Here is a 9,590-nt window from a genome sequence, read left to right as displayed (position 1 = left end):
GTAGGCCTTAATGCTGTCCAGAAATTCTATATTATTTCCCATCAGGAGTATGTCATCTACATATAATATGAGAAATGCTACAGAGCTCCCACTCACTTTCTTGTAAACGCAGGCTTCTCCATAAGTCTGCATAAACCCAAACGCTTTGATCATCTCATCAAAGCGAATGTTCCAACTCCGAGATGCTTGCACCAATCCATAAATGGATCGCTGGAGCTTGCATACTTTGTTAGCGTTCCGAGGATCGACAAAACCTTCCGGCTGCATCATATACAGTTCTTCCTTAAGATGCCCGTTAAGGAATGCTGTTTTGACGTCCATCTGCCATATCTCATAATCATAGTATGCGGCAATTGCTAACATGATTCGGACGGACTTTAGCTTCGCTACGGGAGAGAATGTCTCGTCGTAGTCAATCCCTTGAACCCGTCGATAACCCTTAGCGACAAGTCGAGATTTATAGATGGTAACATTACCATCCGCGTCCGTCTTCTTCTTAAAGATCCATTTGTTTTCTATCGCTCGCCGATCATCGGGCAAGTCTGTCAAAGTCCATACTTTGTTTTCATACATGGATTCTATCTCGGATTTCATGGCTTCAAGCCATTTGTTGGAATCCGGGCCCGCCATTGCTTCTTCATAGTTCGAAGGTTCATTGTTGTCTAACAACATGATTTCCAGGACAGGGTTGCCGTACCACTCTGGTGCGGAACGTGTCCTTGTGGACCTACGAAGTTCAGCAGTAACCTGATCCGAAGTACCTTGATCATTATCATGGATTTCCTCTTCAGTTGGTGTGGGCATCACAGGAACGGTTTCCTGTGCTGCGTCACTATCCCGCTCAAGAGGTAGTACTTCATCGAGTTCTACTTTCCTCCCACTTACTTCTTTCGAGAGAAACTCTTTTTCCAGAAAGCATCCGTTCTTGGCAACAAAGATCTTGCCTTCGGATCTTAAGTAGAAGGTATACCCTACAGTTTCCTTAGGGTATCCTATGAATACGCATTTTTCCGACTTGGGTTCGAGCTTTTCAGGTTGAAGTTTCTTGACATAAGCTTCGCATCCCCAAACTTTTAGAAACGACAGCTTAGGTTTCTTTCCAAACCATAATCCATACGGTGTCGTCTCAACGGATTTAGACGGTGCCCTATTTAAAGTGAATGTAGCTGTCTCTAGAGCGTATCCCCAAAATGATAGCGGTAAATCGGTAAGAGACATCATAGACCGCACCATATCCAATAGAGTGTGATTACGACGTTCGGACACACCGTTTCGCTGAGGTGTTCCAGGCGGCGTGAGCTGTGAAACGATTCCACATTTCTTTAAGTGTGTACCAAATTCGTGACTTAAGTATTCTCCTCCACGATCTGATCGTAAGAATTTTATCTTTCAGTCACGTTGATTCTCCACCTCATTCTGAAATTCTTTGAACTTTTCAAAGGTCTCAGACTTGTGTTTCATTAAGTAGACATACCCATATCTACTCAAGTCATCTGTGAGAGTGAGAACATAACGATATCCTCCGCGAGCCTCAACGCTCATTGGACCGCACACATCGGTATGTATGATTTCCAACAAGTTGGTTGCTCGCTCCATTGTTCCGGAGAACGGAGTCTTGGTCATTTTGCCCAAAAGGCATGGTTCGCATGTGTCAAACGATTCATAATCAAGAGACTCTAAAAGTCCATCGGCATGGAGCTTCTTCATGCGCTTGACACCAATGTGACCAAGGCGGCAGTGCCACAAGTATGTGGGACTATCGTTATCAACTTTAAATCTTTTGGCATCTACACTATGAACATGTGTAATATTACGCTCGAGATTCATTAAGAATAAACCATTGACCATCGGAGCATGACCATAAAACATATCTCTCATATAAATCGAACAACCATTATTCTCAGACTTAAATGAGTAGCCATCTCGTATTAAACGAGATCCTGATACAATGTTCATGCTCAAACTTGGCACTAAATAACAATTATTAAGGTTCAAAACTAATCCCGTAGGTAAATGTAGAGGCAGCGTGCCGACGGTGATCACATCGACTCTGGAACCATTCCCGACGCGCATCGTCACCTCGTCCTTTGCCAGTCTCCGTTTATTCCGCAGCTCCTGCTGTGAGTTACAAATATGAGCAACGGCACCGGTATCAAATACCCAGGAGTTACTACGATTACTGGTAAGGTACATATCAATGACATGTATATCAAATATACCTTTGGTGTTGCCGGCCTTCTTATCCGCTAAGTATTTGGGGCAGTTCCGCTTCCAGTGACCCTTCCCCTTGCAATAAAAGCACTCAGTCTCAGGCTTGGGTCCATTCTTTGACTTCTTCCCGGTAACTGGCTTACCAGGCGCGGCAACATCTTTGCCGTCCTTCTTGAAGTTCTTCTTACCCTTGCCCTTCTTGAACTTAGTGGTCTTATTGACCATCAACACTTGATGTTCTTTCTTGATTTCAGCCTCTGCTGACTTCAGCATCGAGAACACTTCAGGAATGGTCTTTTCCATTCCCTGCATGTTGTAGTTCATCACAAAGCTCTTGTAGCTTGGTGGGAGCGACTGGAGGATCCTGTCAATGACCGCCTCATCTGGGAGGTTAATGTTCAGCTGGGTCATACGGTTGTGCAACCCAGACATCTTCAGGATGTGCTCACTGACAGAACTGTTCTCCTCCATCTTACAACTGTAGAACTTGTCGGAGACATCATATCTCTCGACCCGGGCATGAGCTTGAAAAACTAGTTTCAGCTCTTCGAACATCTCATATGCTCCGTGATGCTCAAAACGCTTTTGGAGCCCCGGTTCTAAGCTGTAAAGCATGCCGCACTGAACGAGGGAGTAATCATCAGCGCGAGACTGCCAAGCATTCATAATGTCTTGGTTCTCTGGGACGGGAGCGTCACCTAGCGGTCCTTCTAGGACATATTGTTTCCTGGCAGCTATGAGGATGATCCTCAGGTTCCGGACCCAGTCCGTATAGTTGCTACCATCATCTTTCAGCTTGGTTTTCTCTAGGAACGCGTTGAAGTTCATGTTGACATTAGCGTTGGCCATTGATCTACAAGACATATTTGCAAAGGTTTTAGACTAAGTTCATGATAATAAAGTTCTAATCAAATTATGAACTCCCACTTAGATTAGACATCCCTTTAGTCATCTAAGTGTTACACGATCCGAGTCGACTAGCCCGTGTCCGATCATCACGTGAGACGGACTAGTCATCGTCGGTGAACATTTTCATGTTGATCGTATCTTCCATACGACTCGTGTTCGACCTTTCGGTCTCCGTGTTCCGAGGCCATGTCTGCACATGCTAGGCTCGTCAAGTTAACCCTAAGTGTTTTCGCTGTGTAAAACTGTCTTACACCCGTTGTATGTGAACGTAAGAATCCATCACACCCGATCATCACGTGGTGCTTGCTTAGAAACGACGAACTGTAGCAACGGTGCACAGTTAGGGGAGAACACTTCTTGAAATTTTATAAGGGATCATCTTATTTACTACCGTCGTCCTAAGTAAACAAGATGCATAATACATAATAAACATCACATGCAATTATATAGTTGTGACATGATATGGCCAATATCATATAGCTCCATTGATCTTCATCTTCGGGGCTCCATGATCATCTTGTCACCGGCTTGACACCATGATCTCCATCATCATGATCTCCATCATCGTGTCTTCATGAAGTTGTCACGCCAACGACTACTTCTACTTCTATGACTAACGTTTAGCAATAAAGTAAAGTAGTTTACATGACGTTATTCAATGACACGCAGGTCATACAAAAAATAATGACAACTCCTATGGCTCCTGCCAGTTGTCATACTCATCGACATGCAAGTCGTGAATCCTATTACAAAGAACATGATCTCATACATCACAATTCATCATTCATCACAACTTCTGGCCATATCACATCACATGATCAATCGCTGCAAAAACAAGTTAGACGTCCTCTAATTGTTGTTGCATCTTTTACGTGGCTGCAATTGGGTTCTAGCAAGAACGTTTTCTTACCTACGAATCACCACAACGTGATTTTGTCAACTTCTATTTACCCTTCATAAGGGCCCTGTTCATCGATTCCGCTCCAACTAAGATGGGAGAGACATACACCCGCCAGCCACCTTATGCAACTTGTGCATGTCAGTCGGTGGAACCGGTCTCACGTAAGTGTACGTGTAAGGTTGGTCCGGGCCGCTTCATCCCACAATACCGTTGAGCAAGAAAAGACTAGTAGAGGCAAGTAAGATGACAAAATCCACGCCCACAACAAAGTTGTGTTCTACTCGTGCAAAGAGAACTACGCATAGACCTAGCTCATGATGCCACTGTTGGGGAACGTTGCAGAAAATTAAATTTTTTCCTACGGTTTAACCAAGATCCATCTATGAGTTCATCTAAGCAACGAGTCTAGGGAGAGAGTTTGCATCTACATACCACTTGTAGATCGCGTGCGGAAGCTTGCAAGGTGATGATGTAGTCGTACTCGACGTGATCCAAATCACCGATGACCAGCGCCGAACGGACGGCACCTCCGCGTTCAACACACGTACGGGACGGGAGACGTCTCCTCCTTCTTGATCCAGCAAGGGGGAAGGAGAGGTTGATGAAGATCCAGCAGCACGACGGCGTGGTGGTGGATGCAGGGCGTCACAGCAGCAGGGCTTCGCCGAGACTACGAGGGAGAGACGTAACGGGGGGAGGTGGAGGCGCCAGGGGCTGGTGTATGAAGTCCCTCCTCTCCCCCACTATATATAGGGGTGCCAGGGGGGGCGCCGGCCCTAGTAGATGAGATCTACTAGGGGGGCGGCGGCCTAGGGGAGGTCTCCCTCCCCCCCAAGGCACCAAGGGGTGCCTTCCACCACTAGGACTCCTCCTAGGGGGAAACCCTAGGCGCATGGGCCTATAGGGGCTGGTGCCCTTGGCCCATGATGGCCAAGGCGCACCCCCTACAGCCCATGTGGCCCCCCGGGACAGGTGGCCCCACCCGGTGGACCCCCGGGACCCTTCCGGTGGTCCCGGTACAATACCGATAACCCCGAAACTTGTCCCGATGCCCGAAATAGCACTTCCTATATATAATTCTTTACCTCCGGACCATTCCGGAACTCCTCGTGACGTCCGGGATCTCATCCGGGACTCCGAACAACATTCGGGTTTCTGCATATCCATATCTTCATAACCCTAGCGTCACCGAACCTTAAGTGTGTAGACCCTACGGGTTCGGGAGACATGCAGACATGACCGAGACGCTCTCAGTCAATAACCATCAGCGGGATCTGGATACCCATGATGGCTCCCACATGCTCCTCGATGTTGTCATCGGATGAACCACGATGTCGAGGATTCGATCAAACCCTGTATGCAATTCCCTTTGTCAATCGGTACGTTACTTGCCCGAGACTCGATCGTCGGTATCCCAATACCTTATTCAGTCTCGTTACCGGCAAGTCACTTTACTCGTACCGTAATGCATGATCCCGTGTCCAACACCTTGGTCACATTGAGCTCAATATGATGATGCATTACCGAGTGGGCCCAGAGATACCTCTCCGTCATACGGAGTGACAAATCCCAGTCTCGATCCGTGTCAACCCAACAGCTACTTTCGGAGATACCTGTAATGCACCTTTATAGTCACCCAGTTACGTTGTGACGTTTGATACACCCAAGGCACTCTTACGGTATCCGGGAGTTACACGATCTCATGGTCGAAGGAAGAGATACTTGACACTTGCAAAGCTCTAGCAAAACAAACTACACGATCTTTTATGCTATGCTTAGGATTGGGTCTTGTCCATCACATCATTCTCCTAATGATGTGATCCCGTTATCAACGACATCCAATGTCCATAGTCAGGAAACCATGACTATCTGTTGATCACAACGTGCTGGTCAACTAGAGGCTTTACCAGGGACATAGTGTGGTCTAAGTATTCACACGTGTATTACGATTTCCGGATAATACAGTTATAGCATGAATAAAAGACAATTATCATGAATATAATAATACTTTTATTATTGCCTCTAGGGCATATTTCCAACAGATAGAGCCTATGGCTGAAGCATAGGGAACATCTTTCATTTTCTCTCTATCTTCTGCTGTGGTCGGGCATTGAGTTTGACTCAACTTCATACCTTGTAGTACGGGCAAGAACCCTTTCTTTGCCTGATCCATTTTGAACTTTTTCAAAATTTTATCAAGGTATGTGCTTTGTGAAAGTCCTATTAAGCGTCTTGATCTATCTCTATAGATCTTGATGCCCAATATGTAAGCAGCTTCACCGAGGTCTTTCATTGAAAAACTTTTATTCAAGTATCCCTTTATGCTATCCAGAAATTCTATATCGTTTCCAATTAATAATATGTCATCTACATATAATATCAGAAATGCTACAGAGCTCCCACTCACTTTCTTGTAAATACAGGCTTCTCCAAAAGTCTGTATAAAACCATATGCTTTGATCACACTATCAAAGCGTTTATTCCAACTCCGAGATGCTTTCACCAGTCCATAAATGGAACGCTGGAGCTTGCACACTTTGTTAGCACCTTTTGGATCAACAAAACCTTTTGGCTGCATCATATACAACTCTTCTTCCAGAAATCCATTCAAGAATGCAGTTTTGACATCCATTTACCAAATTTCATAATCATGAAATGCAGCAATAGCTAACATGATTCGGACAGACTTAAGCATCGCTACGGGTGAGAAAGTCTCATCGTAGTCAACTCCTTGAACTTGTCGAAAACCTTTCGCAACAAGTCGGGCTTTATAGACAGTTACATTACCATCAGCGTCAGTCTTCTTCTTAAAGATCCATTTATTCTCAATTGCTTGCCGATCATCGGGCAAGTCAACCGAAGTCCATACTTTGTTTTCATACATGGATCCCATCTCAGATTTCATGGCCTCTAGCCATTTTGCGGAATCTGGGCTCATCATCGCTTCCTCATAGTTTGTAGGTTCATCATGGTCAAGCAACATGACTTCCAGAATTGGATTACCGTACCACTCTGGTGCGGATCTTACTCTGGTAGACCTACGAGGTTCAGTAGAAACTTGATCTGAAGTTTCATGATCAATATCATTAGCTTCCTCACTAATTGGTGTAGTTGTCACAGGAACCGGTTCTTGTGATGAACTACTTTCCAATAAGGGAGTAGATACAGTTATCTCATCAAGTTCTACTTTCCTCCCACTCACTTCTTTCGAGAGAAACTCCTTCTCTAAAAAGGATCCGATTTTAGCAACGAAAATCTTGCCCTCAGATCTGTGATAGAAGGTGTACCCAATAGTCTCTTTTGGGTATCCTATGAAGGCACATTTCTCCGATTTGGGTTCGAGCTTATCTGGTTGAAGTTTCTTCACATAAGCATCGCAGCCCCAAACTTTAAGAAACGACAACTTTGGTTTCTTGCCAAACCACAGTTCATAAGGCGTCGTCTCAACGATTTTGATGGTGCCCTATTTAACGTGAATGCGGCCGTCTCTAAAGCATAACCCCAAAATGATAGCGGTAAATCAGTAAGAGACATCATAGATCGCACCATATCTAGTAAAGTACGATTACGACGTTCGGACACACCATTTCGTTGTGGTGTTCCGGGTGGCGTGAGTTGCGAAACTATTCCGCATTGTTTCAAGTGTAGACCAAACTCGTAACTCAAATATTCCCCTCCACGATCAGATCGTAGAAATTTTATTTTCTTGTTACGATGATTTTCCACTTCACTCTGAAATTCTTTGAACTTTTCAAATGTTTCAGACTTGTGTTTCATCAAGTAAATATACCCATATCTGCTCCAATCATCTGTGAAGGTGAGAAAATAACGATACCCGCCGCGAGCCTCAACATTCATTGGACCACAAACATTAGTATGTATGATTTCCAACAAATCAGTTGCTTGCTCCATAGTTCCGGAGAACGGCGTTTTAGTCATCTTGCCCATGAGGCACGGTTCGCAAGTACCAAGTGATTCATAATCAAGTGATTCCAAAAGCCCATCAGTATGGAGTTTCTTCATGCGCTTTACACCGATATGGCCTAAACGGCAGTGCCACAAATAAGTTGCACTATTGTTATCAACTCTGCATCTTTTGGTTTCAACACTATGAATATATGTATCACTACTATCGAGATTCAATAAAAATAGACCACTTTTCAAGGGTGCATGACCATAAAAGATATTACTCATATAAATAGAACAGCCATTATTCTCTGATTGAAATGAATAACCGTCTCGCATCAAACAAGATCCAGATATAATGTTCATGCTCAACGCTGGCACTAAATAACAATTATTTAGGTCTAAAACTAATCCTGATGGTAGATGTAGAGGTAGCGTGCCGACCGCGATCACATCGACTTTGGAACCATTTCCCACGCGCATCGTCACCTCATCCTTAGCCAATCTTCGCTTAATCCGTAGTCCCTGTTTCGAGTTGCAAATATTAGCAACAGAACCAGTATCAAATACCCAGGTGCTACTGCGAGCATTAGTAAGGTACACATCAATAACATGTATATCACATATACCTTTGTTCACTTTGCCATCCTTCTTATACGCCAAATACTTGGGGCAGTTCCGCTTCCAGTGTCCAGTCTGCTTGCAGTAGAAGCACTCAGTTTCAGGCTTAGGTCCAGACTTGGGTTTCTTCTCTTGATCAGCAACTTGGTTGATGTTCTTTTTGAAGTTCCCCTTCTTCTTCCCTTTGCCCTTTTTCTTGAAACTGGTGGTCTTGTTAACCATCAACACTTGATGCTCCTTCTTGATTTCTACCTCCGCGGCTTTTAGCATCGCGAAGAGCTCGGGAATAGTCTTGTTCATCCCTTGCATATTATAGTTCATCACAAAGCTCTTGTAGTTTGGTGGCAGTGATTGAAGAATTCTGTCAATGACACTATCATCACGAAGATTAACTCCCAGTTGAATCAAGTGATTATTATACCCAGACATTTTGAGTATATGTTCACTGACAGAACTATTTTCTCCATCTTGCAGCTATAGAACTTCTTGGAGACTTCATATCTCTCAATCCGGGCATTTGCTTGAAATATTAACTTCAACTCCTGGAACATCTCATATGCTCCATGACGTTCAAAACGTCATTGAAGACCCGGTTCTAAGCCGTAAAGCATGGCACACTGAACTATCAAGTAGTCATCAGCTTTGCTCTGCCAGACGTTCTTAACATCGTCAGTTGCATCAGCAGCAGGCCTGGCACCCAGCGGTGCTTCCAGGACGTAACTTTTCTGTGCAGCAATGAGGATAATCCTCAGGTTACGGACCCAGTCCGTGTAATTGCTACCATCATCTTTCAACTTTGCTTTCTCAAGGAACGCATTAAAATTCAACGGAACAACAGCACGAGCCATCTATCTACAAACAAACATAGACAAGCAAAATACTATCAGGTACTAAGTTCATGATAAATTTAAGTTCAATTAATCATATTACTTAAGAACTCCCACTTAGACAGACATCTCTCTAGTCATCTAAGTGATCACGTGATCCAAATCAACTAAACCATGTCCGATCATCACGTGAGATGGAGTAGTTTCAATGGTGA

The sequence above is a fragment of the Triticum dicoccoides genome, chromosome 6B (assembly GCF_002162155.2).
Source record: "Triticum dicoccoides isolate Atlit2015 ecotype Zavitan chromosome 6B, WEW_v2.0, whole genome shotgun sequence".
In the NCBI taxonomy this organism is placed as follows: Eukaryota; Viridiplantae; Streptophyta; class Magnoliopsida; order Poales; family Poaceae; genus Triticum; species Triticum dicoccoides.
This window is presented reverse-complemented; position numbering follows the sequence as displayed.